The sequence below is a fragment of the Euprymna scolopes genome, chromosome 39 (assembly GCF_053919585.1).
Source record: "Euprymna scolopes isolate OS-2025 chromosome 39, ASM5391958v1, whole genome shotgun sequence".
Classification (NCBI taxonomy): domain Eukaryota; kingdom Metazoa; phylum Mollusca; class Cephalopoda; order Sepiida; family Sepiolidae; genus Euprymna; species Euprymna scolopes.
This window is the reverse complement of record NC_136520.1, coordinates 36,523,819-36,551,233: the sequence shown is the minus strand read 5'-3', so window position 1 is coordinate 36,551,233 and position 27,415 is coordinate 36,523,819. Positions and strand designations below refer to the sequence as shown.

At 32.9% G+C, this 27,415-nt stretch overlaps 1 protein-coding gene across 28 annotated transcripts in view; it reads left to right on the top strand.

The window, feature by feature from the left end:
- The window catches only part of LOC145263743 (dnaJ homolog subfamily B member 6-like), a 115,815-nt gene that overhangs the window by 20,160 nt on the left and 68,240 nt on the right, over nucleotides 1-27,415 (top strand). For 7 of the 28 annotated variants that reach the window (XM_080120753.1, XM_080120759.1, XM_080120736.1 and 4 more), the window contains exon 2: nucleotides 12,683-12,776. The exons of 11 other annotated variants lie outside the window; for them this stretch is intronic. The gene's annotated coding sequence lies outside the window, so the exon portion shown is untranslated. Of the gene's footprint in view, nucleotides 1-12,637; nucleotides 12,777-27,415 lie in introns of those variants that run through there. 10 more of the 28 variants (XM_080120752.1, XM_080120750.1, XM_080120758.1 and 7 more) reach the window with 3 other exon arrangements.

Sequence of the window (27,415 nt, the reverse complement as noted above, 5' to 3'; positions counted from 1 at the left end):
GTTAAATGTGAAATTTTACTTGTGTCCAACGAAGAGACGTTATCGGCTGTTAAGGCTAACACCCCAAATAAGACCTGCATTGCCTCCACGTTGCTGCAAGGAAACTTAGTTTGTGGTTATGGAACAATACGAACATTTAAGGACCTGGGTATGACCTTAAGACCTCTCTTGGTGAGCTCCCATTTAGTTACTATTCCTTCCAGGTCCACTTCGGCCCGGAGTGGTGATACCTGTCAACCACGGGAATGCTTATGAAGTTCCCAGTTTTGGAATAACCTCCTTTATGATCTAATTTGTCATGTCTGGATCATCTTGATAACTTTCTCTTACAACCTTCAACATTTCGGCAGCAATGAGGGTCCACCGTCTTTCCTCTTCATCTTACTCTGCCTCCTGTACAATTTCTGTCTAAATTCTTATGACTGGACCAGACACTGTTTGTCCAGTATGACTGGACCAGACACTGTTTGTCCAGTATGACTGGACCAGACACTGTTTGTCCAGTATGACTGGACCAGACACTGTTTGGACATTATAAACCAAAAGCAAACCCACAATAAAAACCCCAGAAGAAACTTGTATACTTTTGAAAATATAAATTCTTATGATTTAATACCTTACAAATCTTCTGTTTGGTTTATAACCTTTGGTGACAGTCATTTCCAATGATCACAAACTTTACTTAAGCCTGGTACCAGATCAAGCTATGACCTCTAAATTGAAAGGATTATATTTAATAAAGTGCCTATGTTTTGGTGATTTCTAATGGAATTACAACTACAGTAAGAATGAACATAATTCAATAGCTTTTGATAGCTACTTAATTAGTTTTTCTATTCCAAGTATTTTATGTAAATGTTTTCGTTCTGGCAGTTTATAAAACTACTGCTGTTTTAAACATCAGTGATTGGTAATTTTCGTAATGTTCACATAATTTGGTTATTATAATTAATACAATTTCTTACATACCGTTAATAAGCTTGTAATTTATTGGTCTCTGGTATTTTGTATGGTGTTTTGGAATGAACCAGGTTGAAGATTCTGAAAAAGGTCTATAGCAGACGTGGAAGTCTGTCACTGACCAATTTATTTTTTTTTATAATCTATTATGCATATGAAAGTAAAACTTGGCTAGTGAGGGTTAAACACATGCATTGCATGGAGAGAAATGATGATGCATGTGTAATGTTAGTGACGGATTATAGATCTGATTAGCCTGGCTGTCCGGCGTTGCCCGGGTGTTTTGGAGGTGTGTGCTGAGTAAAAAAAAAAAACAAAAAAAAAACAAAAGAATAAAAAAAGAAAGTGGTAGTAGGCAGGCAGTCTCTAACTCGTATCACGAAGGAGGAAAAGAACATGAAAAAACAAACATGATAGCTTTGCTGTTGTGTCCATCGCAAAACCGGAAGTGGCGAAGGTTTAAATTAAGGCTAGTTAATCGAAAAGAGGGATTACTTTCGAAAATATCGGTGAAAAAAGCGACCCCTCCCTGTAGAAAAGTGCCCAGTTGAGGGTGAAGGAATTAATGGTTTTAGCCAAGTTTTCAATATTTGTCGTCTGAAGGGTCGAGCTTCAAAACAGTACCGATCTTGTGAAAATCCCTTGCCTCTGTCTAAAGTTTTAGGCAGACATACAAACTTGCATACATACATAGATTTAAACAAGCAGATGAGATTTATAATATGGACTAGCGGGGGTACCTGGCGTTGCCCAGGTGTTTGGAGGTGTGTGTGTGTAGGGGGGGGGGTGTAAAGAACTTAAAAAATCGGAAAAGCGCAAACAAAAAACAGCCAATATATGTAAAACTTCTTTAAAAAAATCGGAAAAACAAACCCCCTCCCCCCAAAAAAAGGATGGTGTTGCCTGGGTGTTTGAAGGTGTGTATGTAGGAGGGAGGCAAAGAATAAGCAAATTAATAACCCTGTTTAAACTTTAAAAAAAAATCGGAAAACAAAACAAATAAAACGGCGAACGGATGTAAAACTTTTAAAACAATCGGATAAACAAAAATTTCAAAAAGGAAAAAAAAAAACCCCAAAATGGTATAAATAACCTCGTTTCAATATTAAATGCTTAAAAATTGAGAAAAAAAAGTATATCCGATAACTGGGATTGAATCTGACATCTTTAGATAACGATGCTGTCACTTAACCCATCGCGCTATAGACGCGTGGATGAAAGTAGATCGGTTTTTATAACATTTAAAATTAATTCAATGTACGTCTTTTGTGCGTATTGACGTATGCACAAAGCCATTTTGTCATAAAGATCCCCCCCCCCCCCCCCCGTAAAAAAGAGAGCCGTTAAGGATGAAGGAATAGATGTTTTTGCCCAATTTTTCCAAGATGTCGAGCTTCAAAATGATACCGAACTTGTGAAAATCTGTCACTTCTGTCAAGTTTTTGCGAGACATACAAACAAATATTTTCGCTTTTATACTAGCAGGGGGTATCCGGCGTGGCCCAGGTGTTTGTAGGTGTGTGTGTGTTGGGGGGGGGGTGATCAAGCCAACCCTGTTTTTAAAAAAGAAAAAAAAAAAAAGTTTTAGTAGGAAAGTAGGCTTGAACCCCGAACTTTTGACGTGGAAATGGAAACAAAATGGAAAAAAAACCCCCTGGGACCTAGCCATCTCGGCCACGAGAGAAGAGGAATGAAAAACCTCTTAATTTAACGTTTATAAAATGAAATTAACAGGTGCGAGAACCTTAAGTCACGTGATGTTTGATCTTGAACGCGGTTGCAAGCCAGTTTTTGCACGTTTTATACTGAAACGTGAAAGATACACAGGACGCTATAAAAATCCAGAAAAAATAACACGTGAAAGTCGGGCAAATTAAATACAGGCCCCCCCTCCCCGTCGTAACTCCTATATATTATCATTGGGACGTGATGTAAAAAGTTTTAAGGAATGACCCGACCAAAATGTCCAGCGAAAAAAAGCCTTTTACAGACATACACAATAAGCGACCACACGTACATACATACGGACATTAGGCAGTCTATGGTGTTCAAATGATAGGAAGTCCGTGAACGTTGCATAAACGCTAGTTGACTGCCTCTTAGTTTATACTTCCAAACAATACCCATCTTAAAGGGGCTTGATAATAATTAAACTAACAGGTAAACCCGACGTTGCCCTGGATTGAATGATCAACAAATATTTCACACTCCTATATTTTTGTCATTGAAATCCATGAATTACCCTGGAGGGAAGCTTCACATGCCTTCATGCTGTAATGTTATTCAACATTGCACTCTAGAGAACTTACTGTTTATTTTTATAAAATTATTTTATATAAACTTCTTTCCAGTTAATGAAAAAAAAAAAAACATTAAGAAATTTACATGCCTGGTTGGAACCTACAGACCATGTAATGCAAAAAAAAAAAAAAAATATATATAAAATTTCAAGTCTTATAAACTTCTTTGCAGTAAATGAAAAAGAAATCTTAGAAATTTATGTGCGGAGTTTGAACCTACAGACCATGTCATGCAAAAAAAAAAAAAAAAAAATATACTATCAACTTGTCCACAGAATTTTCATGGCCTGTGTTCTATCATTGTTGGTAAGCGATGACCTGGAAAAAAATGGTTTACCAATGGTAGATAAATTAAAATAATGGTTTTGATTATCGGTAATTATCAGGGGTATTCTGAGACAAAACTTAACTAAGATCTCTCCCAGACTTATGCACTAAAGTTCTGTAAATTTTAAAGAAAATCTGTTTAGCCGTTTCTGAGTCTATAAGGAATACTCACACACACACAGTTGCATTTATATAATTGTAGCGATTTCCCAGACATTGCCCATCCTTAAGTATTCTTAAAGGGGTTTGATAATTATAATTAAATAATTTGTATATATATGGAATTATAGGAGAGGGAGTTGTATTCCCCCACCCCTAACATGGCATGTTTATTTTGGTTAATAAATTAAATGTTTTTCTAATTTTGTATGCTTCACATTCGTGTTTTATTTTTTCCTGTCCTTGGCAATAGTCTGATTAACTTGCTCGAATATTATTTGTTAATGGAGGATATATTTGCATAAAACTTTTTCGTACTGGTTGTACAAGATTACGTATGATCTTTATAAATATCTTCACGCCCAAACCAAACAGAATAATGAAGGAATTAAACATGACCAAAAATGAGATCTTATGTTAAATGATTTTGGGATAAAAAAAATAATTCTGTACACGCTAGAAGTGGTGTTAGATGCGTCTGTCCATCTATATATATATATATATATATATATATATATATATATATATATATATATAAGGCAAAATGTGTGTGACCATTTCGTGTATGTCTCGCAAAGGCTTCTTTCGCACGCGCTCCCGGGGGGGGGGGTTACTATCGCTTAGAACTGTTTACATACCCCCTATATAATAATATCTACGATTTGGGAACGCGTGTAGCGTATAAATTTATTTGTGACGACTTTTACAAAATTATTGCTATTTTGGCTTCTCACGTGTTGATTCGGCTTTTTCATATAAAAAGCGAAACTAATTCAAAAGCTAACAAGTTGTTCTCGACATCACGCCGGGAAACGTCCAGAAGCAATCAGCTTTGATCAATCTTGTATATCAGACAGTTGCTATTCAATCTGGACAATTGGGAGCTGCTTTCCCCTCCCCAACATCTGTTGGGGGAAAAAAAACAGTAAAATTTGGGTAAACAAACCCAAACGCTGCGTGACTTCTATTTGACCTTCTTAATTAGGTCAAATGGAAGCAGTAGAGTTAACTTTTATTGCGCACGCCTGTTTTTATAGTTAAATAAATTCAAGCCTGTCTACGTTGTATGTCGCGGTGGCCCAATGGTTAACGTCGCACGTATTTTTTTTTTTTTTTTTTTTTTTTTTTTTTTCTTCTTCTTCACACATTAATTTCCAACTCAAGGGTACGGGTTCGATCCTCAGACTCACTTACCAAAACATTTTTTTATTATTATTTAACCCCCACCCCTCCAAGGATTTTTAATTTACCTCAAAACACCCGGGCATCGCCGGGTAACCTCCCGCTAGTCATATATATATATATATATATATATATATATATATATAAAAGCGAAAATGTGTGTATGTCTGCTAAAAACTTTCGACAGACAGAACAAAAATTCATAAACTCTGTATCATATTGAAGCTTCATCCTTCGCTCCAAAAATATCGAAAAATTGGCCAAAAACAGTCCTATGCATGCGTCAGATGACGTCATGACCTGATTTACTTTAAATAGTTGAAAAACTGACTAAATTTCATGTACGTCGCGTTAGGTCAGTTGGTTAGCGCGTTGGTTCATTATCTAAACGTTTTGGGTTCAAATCGTGGTGTGAGATATCTTTTTTTTTTTTTTTTTTTTTTTTTTTTTTTTTTCGGTTTTTTAAATTTAAATATTGAACCAGTGTTAAGCCATTTTTCACGTAACATTCGTTTTTCTGCTTTTTTTTTTTTTTTTTTTTTTTTTTTTTTTTTACTTCGCTTATCCACTCCCGACCACACACCCAAAAACATCAGGGTACCCACCGATTTTTTAAATTTTAATATCAAAACAGGCTTATTTAAGCCATTTTCCACGTGTTCGTTTTTCTGTTTTCACCATCGTTCGTTTGCCTTACGTTAGTTTCTTTGTGTTTTTTTTTTCCCGATGTTTTGATTACCCCCCCCCCCCCCACCCGCTTAAGTTTTAACGTTGTTTCCTTTTTTTACTTCGTTTATAACAAACAAACCTTGTCATTGACCTCATTTGCTGAATAACTTCCGTCGTCGTCAACTTCCGTGTGCGCACCTGTCAATTTGGTTCTTAAATAAATTCAAACATCTTTCAGTAACTCATTCTGGCTGGCCGAACGGTTCATGTTTTTTCACATTTTATTTTCAAACTTTGCCTCAAGGCTTCGGGTTCGATCCTACCAACTTTTACCCCCCCCCCCCCCCGGTTTCTTTTTTATTTAACACCACACACACCTCCAAACACCAGGGCAACGCCAGGTACCCCCGCTAGTATATATATATATATATATATATATATATAAAAGCAAAAATGTTTGCGTGTGCGTTTTCGTGTACGTCTGAGAAAGGCTTTCTTCCGACACCTTCTTGTGGGTGTCGCTTAAAACTTTTTATATCACATCTAAATCATATTTACGAGTTAACAACAGGGGTCACCTATCTATTTAATTTGCCTTACTTTCAAAAGGTAAATATTCCACATTCGGATCGCTGCATGTTGCTTTCACTTTTCAGTATAAAAACAGCGAAACTGGATTTGAACCAGATGTAAACGTCACTGTCAACTATCCCGCAGTAAAACGATTTGACCTGATTAAAAATTGCGGAATAGCGTGATGTTTGACATTCACTTTTTAGTCGCTCTTACATTGACTGTCGCTGTAGCGCAGGTGTTCAGGCTCAGCCTATGGACCTCAAGTTCCATCAGCAATTACTGGATAGCGGTACTAAGTAATTTGTAATTGTATTAAATCTTCAACCTTCATGAGAATATAGTTTTACAATCAAATTTTTCCAAATAATCTAAACTCTGCTCCATAATCCTTGCGTTGTGAAAATGATACTAAAGATAAGAACAGTAGTCCGATAAATCCAAATATGAATAACAAATGTTCATTTAAAAAAAAATGTAATGTTTTCTTAGTATCGCCCCTGCTAAGGATTGAATCTTTAACCTTTAGAAAGGTCATTTAGAATGGATACATAACACTTATGTTGCACTACAGATTTTAATGCTGTTAAACAAACCAATGGCTCTGAAAGCATTAGGAAATGTACACCATAAATAAACATTTTAATATATGGCTCAAATGTTAGATTGTTAATCTTGGATGTTAGTCTGTTATTTAAGTGAAAGTTGGACCTATTTCTCACACTAACAGTAAAGTCAAAATGCCTTTTTTCAAGTTAATTCAACTTTACGCAATAGATGCACCATATATACTGCTAATGTATGTGTGGTATCAATCACAGAGTTGACTAATTTGCATATAATCGTCTCCATTCCATCTCAAGACAATGGATACTCCCTTTAAGGGTAGCTGCATATATAATTATGAAGCAAAAGTTGTGCAATCGTCAACACCACTCCTGAATAAGTACTGCTCAAGTCTAGTAGCAGAAAGTCCTTGACGACTGGAAACAATGTTGAGATAAGCAGAGAGCACATGCGCTTGTAATCCCTATATTGTTACTCCTTTTACTAACCAGGCTACACATTGTTTAAACTTATTTGCATATTATTAGTTTTGAAAAGTGAAATTTCAAGTAATTTTTTTTTTGTCCATAAACCAATATTGCGAAACTATTTATTTCCTGGGCAAATATTTAGCGTTTGTCTTCAAATGTTTTTTTATTTAGAGAAGCCAACTTGATTTCCAACAAGTTGCATCTATTTCTAAATTGAGAATGAAAAGTCAGTTTTTTTTCTTTCTTTACAGTCATATTTAAAAGATAAATCTCGAAATTATGAAAATGTTATCGTCTACATGAATGAGTTTGAATAGTTTACAAAAAAGTTACAGATGAAATGTTATTTTCAATTAATATTTCAAATAGCGATTTCGCAAAGGAGTAGTCAACCAGCATGGCATCACAATTGTACCACAGTGGATTAAATAGAAAGGTTCAGCTTAAAATTTAGAAGGGGGACACAAAACATCCTATTGTTTATGAACGTCATGTTTCATCTTTAAATCTTGATTTTATCAATTGGAACTTTTTTCTTTATACAGAAATCTTTTGTAGTTTTGCTATGGCTTTTTTCTTTTTTTTTATGTTGTAAAAAAAAAAACAGCCTATTATTTTAAAACAGACCTGGTAAATAAATGCAAAAGACAAACTCGCTTTGGAGTAAATTTATTTATGCATCCTAAGATAAAAATAACTAATCTACTTAGCAGGAAAAAATGTGTTGGAACCCTGTAAACTTATTACCACCTTGAGAATTTGTGCCCACTTAATAATTCCTCTTCTAAAGACTGGTTTTCATTAAAATAATTTTCTGAAGACCAGTATATTTGTGCGATTTATCAGCATTTGCCTGCTAAAGGAGTGTTCACAAAAAGATTCTCTTATCTGGTCAGCAACAAATTAAATTTCTTGGTTCTCTGTTTTGGAGACAAGGACTGTGAAAGACTAGTTTGAATCCATTGTTTTAGAAGTTGTATTCTTAATTAATATTTTAATGAGTTTAGTTTGTACTTTTAATGAGTTTAGTTTGTACTTTTAATGAGTTTAGTTTGTACTTTTAATGAGTTTAGTTTGTACTTTTAATGAGTTTAGTTTGTACTTTTAATGAGTTTAGTTTGTACTTTTAATGAGTTTAGTTTGTACTTTTAATGAGTTTAGTTTGTACTTTTAATGAGTTTAGTTTGTACTTTTAATGAGTTTAGTTTGTACTTTTAATGAGTTTAGTTTGTACTTTTAATGAGTTTAGTTTGTACTTTTAATGAGTTTAGTTTGTACTTTTAATGAGTTTAGTTTGTACTTTTAATGAGTTTAGTTTGTACTTTTAATGAGTTTAGTTTGTACTTTTAATGAGTTTAGTTTGTACTTTTAATGAGTTTAGTTTGTACTTTTAATGAGTTTAGTTTGTACTTTTAATGAGTTTAGTTTGTACTTTTAATGAGTTTAGTTTGTACTTTTAATGAGTTTAGTTTGTACTTTTAATGAGTTTAGTTCTTTGAAATTTGTTTTAAAATTTTAGTTAATTGGTTGTTTTTGGAAGTGGAAATTAAGCAATAGGGATGGATGGGAATTTTAAAAAACTTTTTTATCACATAAGATAGCTTTTATTTTTTAGCATTAACAGTAAATTTCAGTGTATAAAGATTATTTTATACTAGAGATATTCACAATCATACTTTATTTCCAAAAGAGGGGGAGATATAACATGAAAAATATTTGGAATCAAGTCTCCCCTTGTTATTTCAGATCATTTGAAACCATAGCAAGTTTAAGTCTCCTTTCCATCAAGGTCAGAAGTTTTGAAGAAATATATATACAGAAGTGCCAAAAAGAAAATTCACACTTGTCATTTTTTTCAAAAACCATGGATTTAAGCTAAATGGACTGTAACTGTTTAAACAACCTATGCCTCATTTGATTCGCCTTTTATTCCTCTATAATTTTACCTGTTTATATTTGACTTTTAATTGAAGTATTCTAGTGTTCACGTTAATTTAAAAAATTAACTTCAAATCAAGAAGGCTGTAAGAAACTCTGGAGAAACAAATGAGTTTAAAACTAGTTTAAAATATCCACCTTTTAGGCAACAAAGCATCTCTAATCGTAATTGTTGTTGTTCCAGGTTATACAATGTAACATTTACCCATATGTCTTGACTTTCTCTTAGTGATCGTCACTTTTCTGGTTTATCCAATCGAGAAATCTGCCACAAATTGAAATGTGATGAGATAACGGTACGAATGACTGCACAAAAACACTGGCAGTGTTCGTGATGCCTCTAAATCTGATTATCTACTTAGAGGGAAGACCATGCTATCAAGATCCACAGCCTCAGAAACAGATTTGAAACGACTCCCCAAATCCAACAACAGTGTAATCTTGTTAAAAAATGCTCTCTTTCTACAGTTAAGAACAGACTGAAGAAATTTAATTAGCAAGGCTGTGTTGCAAGATGCAAGCCAATGGTTTCTGTAAAAAACAGAAAGCATCGTCTGGACTTGGTCAGATGCAATGGAGATCATGACTGTTCATATTGGTCAAAAGTAATTTTTAGTGATGAAGCAAGTTTGAAAGGCTAGGCAGTGATGGTAGGCAGTATGTCTGCTGAAGGAAGGACAAAGAATTTAATCCTAGGTGCAGTTTCAATGCTGCAAGGTGGTGGAGGTTCAGTTTTGGTGTAAGGTGTTGTTAGTGCCAATGGTCCAGGGCCTATAGATCGCTTGCAAGGTTGAATTAATTCAACCAACTACATTAATATGTTGACTGAGCATTTTCTTTCCTACTTTAGCTGGAATTTGGAATATAATCGCATCATGCAGGATAATGCTCCCATTCACACAGCTGACAATGTGAAGAGGTTCCTTGAAGAGCATGATATTCCATGTTTGGATTGACCTGCATAATTTCCAGACCTCAGTTTTATCAAACGTATGCATTGCATCAGGTAACAGCTATTCAATGATAAAATTTAAAATCTGGAAGAACTTTGAACAAAAATTAAAGAGAAGTGGAATGCTCTTTCACTGGAGTATTGACGCAGACTAATTCAAGGAATGCCCCCAAAATAGCAGGCTGTCAAATTTCAGAAGGGATATGCTACTTAATATTAAGTAGTTCATTGTGTTCCTGTTGTATTTGTGTTGTATTAATGTTCTAAAGTTACATTTAAATAAGTTTTCTATTGTGCGGAGTTTCTTTTTGCCTTTTTGATTTGAAGTTAATTTTTTAAATTGACGTGAACACTAGGATACTTCAATTAGAAGTCAAATATAAACAGGTAAAGTTATAGAGGAATAAAAAGGCGAATCGAAAGATGTATAGGCTGTTTAAACAATTACACTCAATGTGGTTTAAATTTATGGTTTTTGGAAAAAAATGACAAATGCAGACTTTCTTTTTGATGGCACGGTATATATTAGTGCGTTGCTTGGTCATAAAATACACTTACATGATTTTAATTTATGCAAATTTTGTGTTGTTATAGAGCCAATTCGCTATTGATTATTGTATAGTAGTGATTTCAAAAAAAAAAAAAAAAACAATGACTTGCGTGCCATCAACTAGAATTGAAACCAAAACATTTAGCTTCCAGCGGTATCCAGTACCATGCATATGACCTAAGGACAGATGGATATCAATTTTATTGATTACAAATTTAAGTTGCTCTACAAAAAAGTAATTTCTACCATACTATAGAGGAGTTAATGAACTAGTATCTCTATTATATAAAAGGAACTTTGTGTGTCTGAGTTTGTTCCCTATGGACGCAAAAACGGCTGCACCGATTTTTATAAAATTTCACATGGAGGTACTCTCGTGCTTGCCAGTGTTCTTTAGAAAGTGTTTGCATTGGAAAAACTTCGATAAATATCGATAATAGAAATTATCCAATGAAAGAAGGGGCAGGCGAATTTGACTAAAGTTAACACCTTACACAGCCTAACATCACACGTGCATTTGAAATTTTATTATCACACAAGCCAAAAGGTTTGACATATAAAATCAACAGTAAGTTCTTTGATATGACAAGTGTGCGTTTAAAATGAATGTTTCTGTTTAAACCACAATTGCACAATGATACTTGAATTTTTATGTTAAACTTCAAGCCATTATCACTGCACAACAGGCTCGGCATATAAAATCAACAGTAGGAATGAATAATGAATGCTTCTGTTTACAGCACAATTGAAGCATGATACTTGACTTTCGTATTTTAAGCTGTAATGCAAACCATTATTTATATATATATATATATATATATATATATATAACGAAAAATTAAAAGATTCATCTGCCTTACTTTTAATGCTAGGTTTATTTATGGTGTCTTTTAAATTCAATAAAAACCCTTCAAAATTTGCTGATGAGGAGACCTTGCTTATCAAAAAACTATATATAATTATTGTACATAACTTGATGTATACCACAATAAAAAGCATTGTTTTCCGAAACGATCGTACAGATAATTGATTTTGTTGTTGTTCCTTCTTATGAAACGGATTTTTAATTTAATTAAAATTTGATTTTTAAATTTTAAATTATCAATCACATTACTTAATATTGAATTAGCTCTAGGACATTTAACTATCGAGCTTATTATATATCTAAATTACGAGCACTTTCTATTTCCTGTATTTTAATTAAACTAGTAATTTCACTGTTACATTAAAATACACTCAGCTCTTTAGACTATTGTTCTAATCTCCTTTAAATTATATATATATATGAAATAATTTTATAAAATCAACAGTAGGTTCTCTGCAGTGCAATGTACATTACAATGTATTGTAAACTGTCACTGAGAGACATGGTAGCTTCCTCCCGTTGTATCATGATGGGTCTCCAACTAGAGCAGGAAATTAATCGATTTGATTGAAAAATGGGCGATTTCACCGGTTTCGATGACAATAAAATAGGAGTGTGTGAAACTTTCGTTGATCATCATTCCATCCCGGGCAACGTTGGGTTTTAATATATTTTAGTATCTAAGCTGTATAATAGCTATGTTCATTTAAAAATTTTATTTGTTCAGATTTGGCTTTCTTCCAGAAAACCTTTTTTTTTTTTTTTTTTTTTTTTTTTTTCCTCTCTCCCTCTCTCTCTTGGATAATAACCTTATTGGCTTCCATGTAGGTGAACACATTTGACTGCAGACAGCCTGAGTCAGCTCGCACCTTTTTCGCCTTTTCCTCCTCTATTTAGCTTATATACACTTAAGCCTTGCTAGTCAGAAAACTGCTGGGTTAATAACACCTGCTGCTGCTACACTTGTGGGAGAGCCACCGCTGCTGCTGCTGCTAGCGTTATTATTCCTGTTCTATTTCCTGCCACTATTTATCTAATGTCTTGAGGAAGATAAGGTTTCTTTTAGCAACATTATTTTGAAAGCAGAAGGCAGTGGATTGAGTTGGAAAGGTTAGCTGTGTGACGTGTGTGTATGCAGTTAGTTATATAAATATATATAACTATTTCCAGGAAGGATTATTGTTCTCAAATGGATGCCATTCTATGCAATGCGGCACTTCAAGTTTGTGAAATGTGAAGGTATTGTGCATGTTGTTACTCTTTGGTAAGATGTCTTCTTTTTTTTTTTTTTTTTTTTTCATTTAATATTGAAGGGGTGGGGACAAGCATATTTTTCTTTCGGATTGGATATTCTGGATTTATTCTTGAAGATGAACATGGCCATGCTTAAATGTGAGAATGCAAAGTCTTACTCTTATTTATAGCATTTCTTACCTTTCTTGTCAGGTTTTCTTTAGTCTGGATTTCTGTTTCATGCACATATATTACGATAATATATTAAGCTTCTTGAGTAGGTGAGCATTGGTTACTATATAAACATGAAAGAAAAGGTAAACCTAGGGATAACAATAAAAAATATGTATTAAATTAAAAAAAAATTAATAAAAAGGATTGTAAATTCGTATTTTAGTCTTTTTTTCCCCCTCTATTGAGAAATGAAATCAGCGTTTGTGTAGTTTACTTTCCATATGTGCGTGTGTGTGTATAATATATAAGTATACCTACATTCGAAGATCTATTTATTTTTCTTACCAAACAGCATATTAGAATGTAGCTATACTATTATTTTTATATATGCTCTGTTTTATTTAACAAACATTGAGCTAAGTAAAAAAAAAAAAAAAAAAAAAAAAAAAAAAAAAAAAAAATTGGTATACAAAGAGTGAAATATAATTGAAAAAACATTTTACTAAAAAACAAAATACACATACACTGGTTTTTATCCTACAAATACATTCTTAACCTGGACTATATATATATATATATCAAATTATATAATGTACTTGTTGACTGTTTAAAATTGCTAAAAGATCCCACTGTATTCTAATATAGGTTTTTTAAGTCATTATTTTTTAATTTTTATTTTATTTTTATTTTTTTGTGAAAAATTTCAATTGAGTGAAAAAAAGATTTAAAACCTCCGAATTTTTTTGTGAACAAATACAATGTGCTTCAAAATGCAAGTATTACAATGTCTAAAATCCTTTCATCATTTCCTTTCAAAATAAGTAGTGATGTTTTGAAAGCTCTTATATACTAACATTAGGTTTATTGTTATAACTATTTTTATCAGTGGGGGGGGGATGATTGCGTTTTTTTTTTTTTTTGTTTTTTTTAGTGTGTGGACCGTTCTTTTGTTTTTAGCCGGTAAAAATAGCTAGCTGCTAAAGGGTCAAATTTGAACAAGAAAAAAAAAATTTGAACTTGGCAGGTATAAGTAAACTTATAGTGCTTTACGCATGCGCAAATATACATTAAAGTTAATTCATTTTTAACTATTTCTTATCCGTCTGACAATAGCTCAAATAGAGTAGCAATTAAGGCTCGGGTGCTTAAATGTTTTGGTTTTGATTTTTAGCTGATTGCACCAGTCTTCGTGTTTCCTTTTTTTTTTTTTTTTTTTTTTTTAATACTTTTGAAATCACTTACCATATATTGGGTATAATATATAATCAATAGCAAATTGACTGTATAATGATAAATACGAAATCTACATAAATTAAAATATTGAAGCATATTTTATGACCATCCATTATTTTCTGGGTCAACTGAAAACAAGTGGTAACATAAAAAAAAAAAAGTTCGGTATGGATGATACCCTGGGGGTGGTCAATGTCGATACAATGTTAAAAAATGCTATTATTTCAATCTTTTCAACATTAACTCTTTTATTCCACTGATAAATTTAATTTAAAAACTAGCGGGAGGGGGCAGTCATGAACTACGCACAGATATAGTTTAATTCATGCAGATTTTGTATTATTACAAAGCTAATTCTCTGTTTAATATTATATTGTACCTAATATATAGTACTGATTTAAAGTCTTTTTTTTTTTTTTTTTTTTTTTTTTTTTTTTTTTTAAGACAAGATGCCATCAGCTAGAATTGAAACTAAAACGTTTAGCTCTCCAACCGCGTTTCTTACCATTTAAGCTATCAACAGATAGATAAGACTTAAAATTAAATTAAACAACTTCAAGCTATGAATGAATTTGTACATGCGCAAAAATAATAGAAATATGTCAGCAAGTTGAAATAAACATTTTTGCATTTCAAGTTGCCAACATATTTGTGTATGCGTTATTCATCCATCCAAACAAAGATTTTACTCGTTATTGGTGTATGATTACTATTTCTTAATTTCAGTGTTATGTAAATAGTAGTTAAAGAGTTTATTAGTTAAATATTTTCACACACATCTGTTTATTTATACATTTAAAAAAAATAAATAAATAAAAGTAATCATAGTGGTGACCGAATGGATTAACTGTATTCTGCTATAATTTAAATTGCATTACTAAATTTATGTATTTTTTTTTTATTTTTTTTTTTTTTTATCATACGCGTATTGAGTTAAGGGGGGAAAGAGGCTGTAATTTTTTTTTTTATTATAAAGTGTGCAAATAAAAAAGTTTAGCATACAACTTGCTGTTCTACCACCTATCCAATGCTGCTATAGTGGAATTGCCCTCACTTGCATCTATTAAGACTTTTGACATGCTTATTAAAGACTTGGTTGTTTCCCAAAATAGTTGATAGTAGCTTCCAAATTCTTGCGTATGTTTGTAATAACCGTAAATATTAAGTCTTGCTTACTATTCTCTTTGCTCTCATATTCAACTTAGTTGGAGTCTTTTATTTTTTATTTGGGTGCATATCTTCATCTAAAATACACTCTTGTATAAATTATGCACTACTCAAGGATGTTATATTTACCAGGAAGTCAAAACTAAATTTATTGCCTCCAAATTTATGTAGGAGTGGGCAGTTAAGGCAATTGTTATTGTTACTCCTCTTCCCACATCAGTATTTTTCTCGTATTACAAAAAAATCATTGTGACATGCACACACACATACACATACATACATGCACACACACACACACACACATACATACATGCACACACACACACACACACATACATACATGCACACACACACATACATACATGCACACACACACATACATACATGCACACACACACACATACATACATGCGCACACGCACATACATACATGCGCAGACGCACATACATACATGCGCACACGCACACATACATACATGCACACACACACACATGCGCACACACATGCATACATGCGCACACACATGCATACATGCACACACACATGCATACATGCGCACACACATACATACATGCGCACACACATACATACATGCGCACACACACATACATACATGCGCACACACACATACATGCGCGCACACACATGCACACACATACACGTACACGCATACACATACATACATGCACACACACATACATGTGCGCGCGCACACACACATACATACATGCACACACACACACGTACATACATGCATGCGCACATACACACACACACACACACACACATACATACATGCGCACATGCACGTGCACACACACACATACATGCATGCACACACACATAAATGCACACATGCGCACACACATATACATACATATGCGCACACGTGCATACATACACAAACGTATGCACGCACGCAAGCGGATACACATGCACACTCTAAATCCATTAGTTCATGTTTATTATATAGTTTGTTTTTCTATCAACTTTAATTGATTTTTTTCTATTTATTTTAGTAAAATTTTTATTCCGATAACTTATCTTGGATGTTGTTGCCTTTCCACTGATGTATGATGTAATCGCCAACATTTTTTCAAATTTTATTTTTAAGATTGAGCCTTATGTCACTTGAGCTGTTACTTAGAACTGATGACTATCTATGGATAGTATTGCTCAAAACTACAAAAACCGTCCCCTCGTGACAACGACCAGTTCTACGCATGCGTCAGATGACGTCATGACCTGATTTACTTTAAATAGTTGAAGAACTGACTAAATTTCATGTATGTTGCGTTAGCTCAGTTGGTTAGCGCGTTGGTTCGTTATCTAAACGTTTTGGGTTCGAATCGTGGTGTGAGATGTCTTTCGATTTTTTTTTTTAAATTTAAATATTGAACCAGTGTTATTTAAGCCATTTTTCATGTAACGTTCGTTTTTCTGTTTTCTCTTTTTTTTTTTTTGTCCCCCGCTTATACATTTGTCGCTCGCCGCATGTGGATTAGATTTTTTTCTATAATAAAAGCGACACTAATTCTGGCGGTATTTTTCCGGTGGCCATCGCCGGAAATGTCCGAAAGCAATCAGCTTTGATCAATGTGGAAATATTTTCCTTATATCAAACAATTGCTATTCAATTTGGACAAGGGGATCTGGTCCCCCCCCCCCCACCATCTTGAAACAATAATAAAAAAAGTTTTCCGCAGTAAATGAAGTACTATCCCGCAGTCAAAGTTGCCTTCATTAAAACGTGCACCTGCCAAATCTAAGTAATTAAATTCAAACGTGTTTCCATTAGTATCTCGCAGTGGGTCGGTCAATGGTTAAAGTCGCACACTTTTTTTTTTTTTTTTTTTTTTCAAACTTTAATTTCCAACTTCGCCTCAAGGGTTCGGGTTCGATCTTCATACTCACCTACCAAAACTTTAATTTTATTTTTTTATTTCGGACTATTAGTCTCATCTTTATTAGTTGTTGTTTTTGGATCTTTTTATTGGTTCACAACGTTTCGGCCAACTTCCTCTGGCCTTCGTCAGGTGGTAACCGCGACGGATAGGAACTTCGAATCTCCTAACTGCATTCTCAACCATCACTGCCATCCGTAGTTGTTGTCGTCTCACCACATTTTTGACCAATTACCTCTGGCACGCTTTGGGTGGGATTGAAACTGCTATCTTCAGACAATGTTCATCTGGAACCGTAGAGATTCAACGTCTCAACTGCGCCACGGGCCCCGAAGGGCGATCAAGGTTGGATTCTTTGATCTTATAAATCCACGTTTATTTATTATCTGATCTTTCCATAGTCGGGTCCGTACCGATTGGTGTGTATATATATATATATATATATATATATATATATATATATATTATTCCTTAATTGGAATTCATTTTTTTTTTTTTTTTTTTTTTTTTTTGTGAACCAATAAAAAGATCCAAAAACAACAACTAATAAAGATGAGACTAATAGTCCGAAATAAAAATAAAATTAACATATAATGCTCATCTAAAAAAAAAAAAAAAAAAAAAAAATGAATTCCAATTAAGGAATAATATATATATATATACCAAAACTTTCTTTTTATTTTACCCCCTCCCCCCTCAGAGTTTTGATTTACCCAAAACCACACACCTCCAAACACCCGGGCAATGCCAGGTACCCCGTGCTAGTATATATATAAAAGCAAAAATGTGTGTATATTCGCTTTTTGTGTATGTGATCAAAAGGCTTTTGTCCGGTGGATTCTCGAGGCCGTCGCTCATTTTTAAAACTTTTTATATCGCGTCTAAATGATAATATCTACAACTTAAGAACGGTGGTCGCCTCTCTATTTAATTTGCCAGACTTTGAAATGTTAAATATTCAACATTTTCGGATCGGCATGTGTTACATTCGTTTTTCGGTATGAAAAAAAGCAAAATTCGATTTGAATCACTGGCACACGGCCAGTGGTCTCTAGAAAGCGATGTAACGTTTGGTCAATGTCGGCTTCATCATATCAGATGGTTGCTTTCATTTTCAACTTATTCCTCTAATAAGCAGGGAGCTGGTTTTCCCCACAGTTAGGTAAAAACAAACAAATCGGGTTATTGACCTCATTAAAAACTGTCCCGCAGAAAACTGCTGAATAGCTATTGCTTACGATCGCCGCATGTGCGTTAAGCTTTTTCGTATAAAAAAAAAAAGAAGCCAACAGGCTCGTGGTAAATAAAACACGGTCCCGCACTCAAAGTTTACGTCAGTAACTCGTTACGAACGGGCACCTGCCAGGTCGCACGTTTTTTTTTCACACTTTACTATTTTCCAACTGCGCGTCAAGGCTTTGTTTTTTTTTTTTTTGTTTTTTTTTAAACAATCAACGATTTTTCTTTTCATTTACCCAAAAACACACACACCTACAAGCACACGGGCAACGCCAGGTACCCCCCGCTAGTCGTTAATGAAAATTAAAAAAGTAGTTGTCAGTTTAGTTTGCTGCCTTTTAAAAAGAAAAAAAAAACAGTTTTTCTTTTTAATCTGTTTATAATTAATTCCTTAGATTTACTTAGGCCGTTGTCGCCCAACATCTGCAGAACTTTGAAATATCTTACTCTCTTACCATTCTATGGATAATTTTTTAGCCATATCTGACTTTTCAATATCTCCAAGTATTATGGATTTCTAATGCTCTTTAACTTATTTCTCTTAAGTTGTCCATCTGCTCTTGACGTGTATTGGTGCTATTAAATATTGCATTTGCTTTTATGTTGTAGACAGCGGATGATTCCTTTCTTTGCATTATATGGATGGCATGAGTTAAAATTGAGATTCTGTGATGGTTGGTTTTCGATGTATGGATGACGTGAACTCCTGGAGTTATCAACAATTCTAGGAAATAGTTTAGTTCCATTTTTCATGTTACAATAATATATATATATATATATATATATATATATATATATATATATATATATATATGGATGAAGTTGACATAATCCATATATATATATATATATATATATATATATATATATATATATATATGGATGAAGTTGACATAATCCATATATATATATATATATATGGATGAAGTTGACATAATCCATATATATATATATATATATATATATATATATATATATATATATATGGATGAAGTTGACATAATCCATATATATATATATATATATATATATATGGATGAAGTTGACATAATCCATATATATATATATATATATATATATATATATATATATATATATATATATATATATATATGGATGAAGTTGACATAATCCAGCAAGCAATGCTTAAACATCCTCCTGATGAGGCCAAGTATGAATGTTTTACCTAGACATCTGTCACATTGATGGCTTTATTGATGTGGGTCATGGTGACTTTTTTCTAAAGTATTTTGTACATACACTGAGCAGTACTGAAAACAATGGTGCTCTCATAGTGTCAGATTAGTGTCGGATCCTATTCTGAAGTAGGTTGTTTCTAAACAAACATATCCATCAGATTACTTCTTTGGGTACAGATGTGTGCCCCCCCCCTCCCACTGAAGGATTTGAAACTAACTTATTTGTTACCACAGCCTCGGTCTGTTATTTATAGATGTCTTAATTCACTATCTGGTTGGAATGAATAGGAGCATTATTGATTTTGAAGTTCAGAAAGATGCACCTGAAAGTTGGGAGTTACATCAACAAAAACATTTGAGATAAAAATTCAGACAAATTATCAACCTTCATCTCCAAAATCTTAAAATCTAGTTATAAACAACTTGTGTGTGTATATATATATATATAATATATATAATTCCCCCCCCCCCCTCCCATTTATCGGAGAGGGACCGATGTTTTCAGTGGCGTTTGTTAGTCTCGACTATTGCCAGATAACCATCCATTATTTTTTCCTGAATCTTTGTATTTCATTAAATTTAAATAGATGTGCACAACAAAATTTTTTTTTTTTTTTACAAAAATTCTCATTGTGCCACCAGGGGCTCAAAAAGTCAAAAATGGCCAAAAATGGCACATTTACCCCCATAACTTTTGATCCATCCATTAGATTTTTTTTTGAAACTTGGCCAAAATGTGGTAAAAATCCAGTATGGGTGACCTGGGCAAAATTCTGGTTCGTGTCCACAGGGACTTTCAGTGCTAAAAATGCTTCTTTTTGTGGCTCTTTTTCATCTCAACAAAAACTTGAGATGTCTGACTATATAGTAGTTTTTCACGGTTAACTCAAATATACATGTGTTAAGGCCTGAAACTGCACAGTCATCCATTTACACTGGGATTAGGCGTACCCAGGGGCTCAAGAGGTCAAAAATGCCCTAAAGTGGCCAAAAATGAAACTTTTTTTTTTCCATTAGATTTTTCTGAAACTTGGCCAAAATGTGGAGGCTATTGTTTTTAATATAAATTCAGTATGGGTGACCCTCTGAGACTTGTAGGACTAAAAAAAACATGCCTTTTTGGGGGTCTTTTTTCATATTACTCAAAAACTTTATGTATACCTATATAGTGGTTTTCCATGGTGCTAAATTCAAATATAATGTCTTAAGGCATGAAACTGCATCATTTGTCGGTTTTCACTGGGATTTGGCATTCCCACAGCTCAAAAGGGGTCACAAATGCTCCAAAATTACAAAAAGATTACTTTTTACCCCATAACTTTTGCTCCATCCATTAGATTTTTCTGAAACTCTGCGAAAATGTGAAGGCAATGTTGGCCCTTCACACTTCTCGCATTCATTTCTTCACTATTTTTTGTGGCGTCATCTCACATGCAGCACAAATGGCTTTAAAAAATTTTTTTTTTTAACAAAGGAATTGGTGTACAAAGGTTTAAAGAAAAGAACACAAAACTAAGTTGCATTTTATTATTTGTTACTGTTAAAACGTTTTAGTTGGAACTAACATTTGCACTGAATACAATATTACTATACACCTTAAATTTTGTTAAATATTTCATGAGATGGTGTCCAAGAGTGCTGCCTTCATTTTGTTTTTCACCATTTCTGAATTCCATCTAATTTAGTGTTCTATGCTGTTTTTAATCTGATATGGTATCTTGTCCAGAAAATATTCTTCTATTGGCAAAAACAAAATAAATTGGTTAATAATTTATAAAATTTAATTTGACATTCTTTCAGATCAAGAGGAATAAAAGATGTTCATCCTAGTTAAAATGTGATACTATTGACCCCACCCCCAATGTTGAAACTAAAAAAGGAAAAACTAAAAAGAAAATAACTTGGACAGAACAAATCTATAGGAAATAAGATTAGTAAGACAATGGAGTGGGGGGGGTGTTTTACCAAGGCACACAAAGGCAGCTGAAATAGGATTGTTAATCAAGGTGTGGCAGAGATTGGGACAAAGGATTTGACAATATATTTGAGGTGGTTTACAGACCGTTTTAGGAGTGGACAGCGAGTTTTACAACAGTTTGGGATAGCTGAACGCAGGTTGTGGCCTGGAGCAGACTGGGACATGAATTGATCAACCGACTGACGAACATGGCGTTAACAAACTACTAAGATGTAGATGCTAGAGCTTCGAGGGCCGTTTCCTATGATGGTGTCACATACACACCCAGAGTCCAACTGTAATTTACGGAAAGTGTCAGTTTTTCTGTGTTTTCTCTTGCGTCGTTTATTTTTCTTATGCTTGGGATCCGTGTTTGCCTCCTTGGCAATCAGTGTGAGAAACTACATGGCCAGACGAGATGAAAGAAGACTGTAGAAACGGCGCTGGAGTTGGAGATTGTTGTCAAGTTGAGTGCATGTCGTTGCCCAATAATGGTCATAATTTTAAGTCTCCATTAAACCACCTTATTCTTCTTAGTGATTACCAGTTTTATAAAACATGGTTTTCAAATGATGGTCACTAAAACCAAAACCAATTTACAAAGACTGATTTTAATCTTTGTGCTTTTACCTTTTTTAATGTTATTGCAGCCAATCTTTAACTGAATGCTGTCTGTTCCATTGAAATAGATTGCAACATATCAATTTCTTACCTTGGTTGCACTGTTGTCATAAATATTCTTTTTTTAAGATTTGCTATTTTATATATATACTAGCAGGCCGCCTGGCATTGCCTGGTCATAAAATAAGCTTAAATATGATCTTTTGATTATTCAGGGTTCTACATTGCGAGTGTTTTTTTTTTTTGTTTTTTTTTTAATAGAACAATATACTTTTTTTTTTTTTAAACGAAGGCTGGTTAAAAAAATATTTGAAGAAATTAGAAAGTTTATACCTTTGAGTATCAACATAAAATTTGTATATTTAGAATTGCACATTTAAAAAAAAAAAAAAATCTTGATGATATACATACTTGTCACAGAACGAAGATGTCATATTCTAAAAATCATGTGAGTTTGGCTAGTAACTTTTCTATTCGAAAATATCTAGTTGTCAAAGGTCAACTGAAGATAAGTTTGTCTATAGAACCCTGTTATAATGCATATTTTGTATTATATTGGACCCAATATATATTTAAAAAAAAAAAAGAAAAAAAAAGACTAATGCTCCACCACTGAGAATCAAAACCAAAACGTTTATTTACTTTTCTCTTTAACATTAATGATTGAAATATGAAGACATGCTTGCTATGAGGCTAAAAATTTAAACATGAACCAATAGCCATTACTTTATGCATGCATATTTGTAATGCGGTTGTTCGACCATAACCTACAAATTCCATTTTTTTAAATTTTCACTTATGCACCAATTTTCTCCAGCTAAGACCCAAAATTAAGCTTTGCATGGGTTCAGATACCCTATATATTAAGTTTCATGTCTGTAGACCAAAAACTGACAGGAGTTTGATAGACAAAATTTTTAAACATATATATATGCATACATAAACCTACATAGAGAGGTTTGTGTTTACTATAACCTTTTTATGTAAATATTATGCAAGTATAAATCATGTAGAATATCTGCATGAATATAATTACACATAATAGTTAACTAAAGATGATCATCCCATAAGAAAACCGAAAAAACTAATAGGGAATTAAAATGAAATTTTAAAAGAATATTCAAATTAGCTAGATCTTTTGCAGATGAAGGCTATTCCACAACACAAAAAAATTATAGGAGTAAAGATATATATAAAAGGAAGGTACATTTATTCCTCTACAATAAATCAAATGTTATAAACCTACAAAAGTGAAAAAAAAAAAAAAAAAATTCCCACAAACTGCTACTACTAAACTTTGGAATTACCTCCCTGGCTCCTGCTTTCCTGGTTGTACTAACATGCAGAAATTTAAATGTAGTGTGAACAGGCATCTTGCTGCTCAACTCCCTACATATGTAGACATGGTTCCAAATAGTAACTCATGTCGAGATCATATGCCTTGTTTGGAATGAATAAGAGTTTTTTTTTTAAATACTAGACTCGATTGATCCAATTTTATTATTGGAATCCTTTGAGAGGAGCAATTTGTCTTTTTTTTTTTTTTTTTTTTTTTTTTGTTCTTCAAAGGTGTTTCGATTTGCAAATAAATAAATATACAATTATCTCAAAGCATTCCAATAATAAAATAATATACCATTCAATACAGAACCGATGATGGAAGACCAGATGAAATAAAAAAAAATTGGATTTCTGAGACCAAAAATCCAATGTTGATTACCTTTCAGAGCCTATAGCGCAGTGGATAAAGACTTTGGCTCTACGGTCACAGGTGAGCATTGCCTGAAGATAGCAGTTTAAATCCTACCTAAAGTCGGCCCAAGGATTAGTCACAAACATGAGACAACTATGGAAGGTAGTAATTACTGAGGATACAGTTAAGACTCCGCATTCCTATCTCGTCATGGTTAACCACTTGACGAAGGCCAAAGGAATAGTTGGCCGAAATATCGTGAAACAACTATGAAGATGAGGATAAGTCTGCAAATAAATAAAAATTTGATTTATGTTAAAAACATTGCACAATTGAAAATATTTCCCTTTTTAACAATAACCAATTTGTAATTACTGTTTTTTCTTTCATTCTATTTTCGTACCATGGAATGTGCGAGAACGTGAATATTTATTTAGTCTTAACCACATTCTAAAGTTTTACACTCTTGCGCATTGTTAAAAATGAATTAAAAATTTTTTTTTTATTTTAACTTTTAAAGGTTAAAACGGCTTCTATTACAGGATTGTTTTACTATGAACTCGTAATTGGTTAGCTATCTCGTGTGACCTTGTTCATGAAACAGTGCAGGCCAGGGAAGTAACTATCATTGCAACAATAAATTCGGTTTTGACAATTTTTGAGCCCATCAAGTAAAGTAGTTGATCTTGATAATTATATGATTACTGCGCTGGAGCTGAAGTTTCACAGGTGTTTTCCGGACGATAATGTAAAGCTCAGGGATATGCTGAAATGCTTATTAAATAAGACAAGAAAAAACAAAACAAAAACATGTTTTAATAAAAAGGAAAAAGGCACATTTTTTTAATGGATAATTTTACTAACCTCTTAAGAAAATGAAAAACTAATCAACCTAATTTTCCAGAATAAATATTTATTAAAGATTTTTTTTTTTTTTTTTTTTTTTTTTTTTGTTAACGCTGATACGGCAAAATAAAAAAAAAAATAAAAAGATATAACAGAAAATGTCAGACTTTTTTGCCATTTTTATGACTTATTTCTCTTTGAATGTTACTATTAAAAATGAGACAAAAGATCAGAAATTGTTTGGGAGATGAAAATTTTTTTTGTTTTTGTCCTGCATTTGAAATTTTGTTACCGCCATGCATAGTTTTTCTAATTTTTTTTTCAAGGTGCAGGGATGCTCGTAGATCCACGACTTCTACTTTTGCTAATAAGCTTTTCTTTTTGCCAAAACTCTACCATTTCCATCAATTGTAATTTTTGTCCTAGTTGCGATAAATTTATGGCTAATGTTTTTATAAAGCTGTCAAATTAATTGAATTTTTTTTTTCTTGCCTGCTTGCTTAAATTTCATTGGCTAAATGTTACAGCATATCCCAGTTGTTTACACAGTCTACCAGGAAACACTCATGAAACATGGCCTTCAATGCAGTAACTTTGATGCATTAGTACCCTTTTATTTATTTTTTTTTTTTTATAAAAGTAATTTACGGAAAGGCAATACAACAGGGGTGTAATGGATAGACACAAATCGAAACAAATTTAGATACATCAGTGGAATAACTATGCTAATTCAACTTTATTAATACAGTATTTTTTTTTTTTTTTTTTTTGCATTGTGTTCTTGTATTAGCATGGTCAGATGTAAGTTCAATATATAATATTTCGGAAAATTTCTCCCTCAAATGTGTTCAGGTCCTGGATATGACCTTAAACTATATCCAGTGGTGAGGCCCCAACTTGCGGGCTTTGGGGAGTGTGGAGATTCCCTTTAATTGCTATTGCTCCCAGGTCCACTCTGACCTTGAGTGGTAGTACCTGTTAGGGTCCCAACCATGGGTTAAATATAAACCGACTTGAAAACAACAAATATATTCTATTAAAAAATTTTCTTCCGAATCTTTGGATTCGGCATTAAATAACCTGAAAAGGGTTGATATGCTGTAAAACAAAAACAACCAACCAAATGTATTCAACTTTAGTTCAAACATGCCCTGTATGCATGCTTGAACTTAAACATATATCAAAGATGGAAAATTTTCTAGAAATATAATGCAACACTGCACTTTCATCTGGCTATACTGACACAAGTAAAAACACAATCCAGTATATATAAAAAATACATATTTTAATATAGGTGAATCTGTATTGCTTATTCCAGGTATGTTTTAATTTGCTTCAATTTGTCTGTTACACCTGGGTATTGTATTAGAAATTACTTTTATATATACACACTAGACAATGCTTTAAGCAAATTATATTAATTTTTTTTTTTTTTAATAGGTTTATCTTTCTTTGTATTTCCTCTAATTACCATGTCTAGATACTGAACTCCAACACTAAGCATAATACTCTATATTAGGTTTTAAGTTTTTGTTAAAACGTTTGGCTCCATTGAGTATTTCTTGTCGAATCATATTGCCCTTCATACAATACACAATATCATTGTAAGATTTTTATTTATCAAAACCAACTCCCAAATTATATTCATTTACTTTTCTTCTGTTTAATATAACATTAATATTCTTGATTTCAGTATGTAATACTTCAGATTTTAATTTCAAAATATCTTGCTAGTAGGAAACGTTAGTTAGATCCATGTTCATCTATAGTTTTTAGTTTGTCCCATTCCACTTTCTCTTATAAACTACTGGACTGATCTGGCTGAAATTTTGTATAGACTTTTATGATGAGGTGCAACAAACTAAATACGGTAGGTTTGATGCACAGTTAAGGATTAATGGAGATTTGTATTTATTGCAAAATGTAACCATATTCAACCATTAATTTTAGCATAAAGCACTCATTCTAAGTCAATGGGCTATAACTTTTTGCCTGTTTTTAAGGGGTTAAAGCTTAGTTCCTTTGATAATCTAACATTACTAAATTTACATTATTAGGCAAATCCTTTATGTATATCAAAAACAAAAATCCAAATACTGAATCCTCAGGAGCACTTATGGTTCTTTCACCTTAATAGTCGTATTATAAACTCTTAGACCGTCTTGAAAAATACCACCATTTTTCATTTTCACCAATAAACCATGAGATACTATTCCTTGCTAAAATCCAAATTCACACTATTCTCAAATTCTCATATCACTCTAAAATGAGATAATATTGATTTGCCAAGAATAAAGCCATGTTTATTACAATTAATATCCTTTTATAAAAAGGAGTTAATTTTTTTTTTTTTTTATTAACTTCAAAGTTTCTTATTGAAATTAACTTCCTTGTCAGTATTTATAAGTAAACAATTTTTTATAGGATTCTTTTAGATTTTGTTCATAAAATAGTTGAATTCAGAAGCTTCACCAGCTTTGAATTTAGATTGAATAAATATGTAAAAAGTTTGACTCGTGTTCAGATAACCTACATCTAAAATTTCAAGTGTTTAGACCCAAAATTGGTGGAGTTTGATAGTCTGCAAAAGTCAACTCTTGACTCTGTCTTCTTGGCAGCCAAATTTTCGCCCAAAA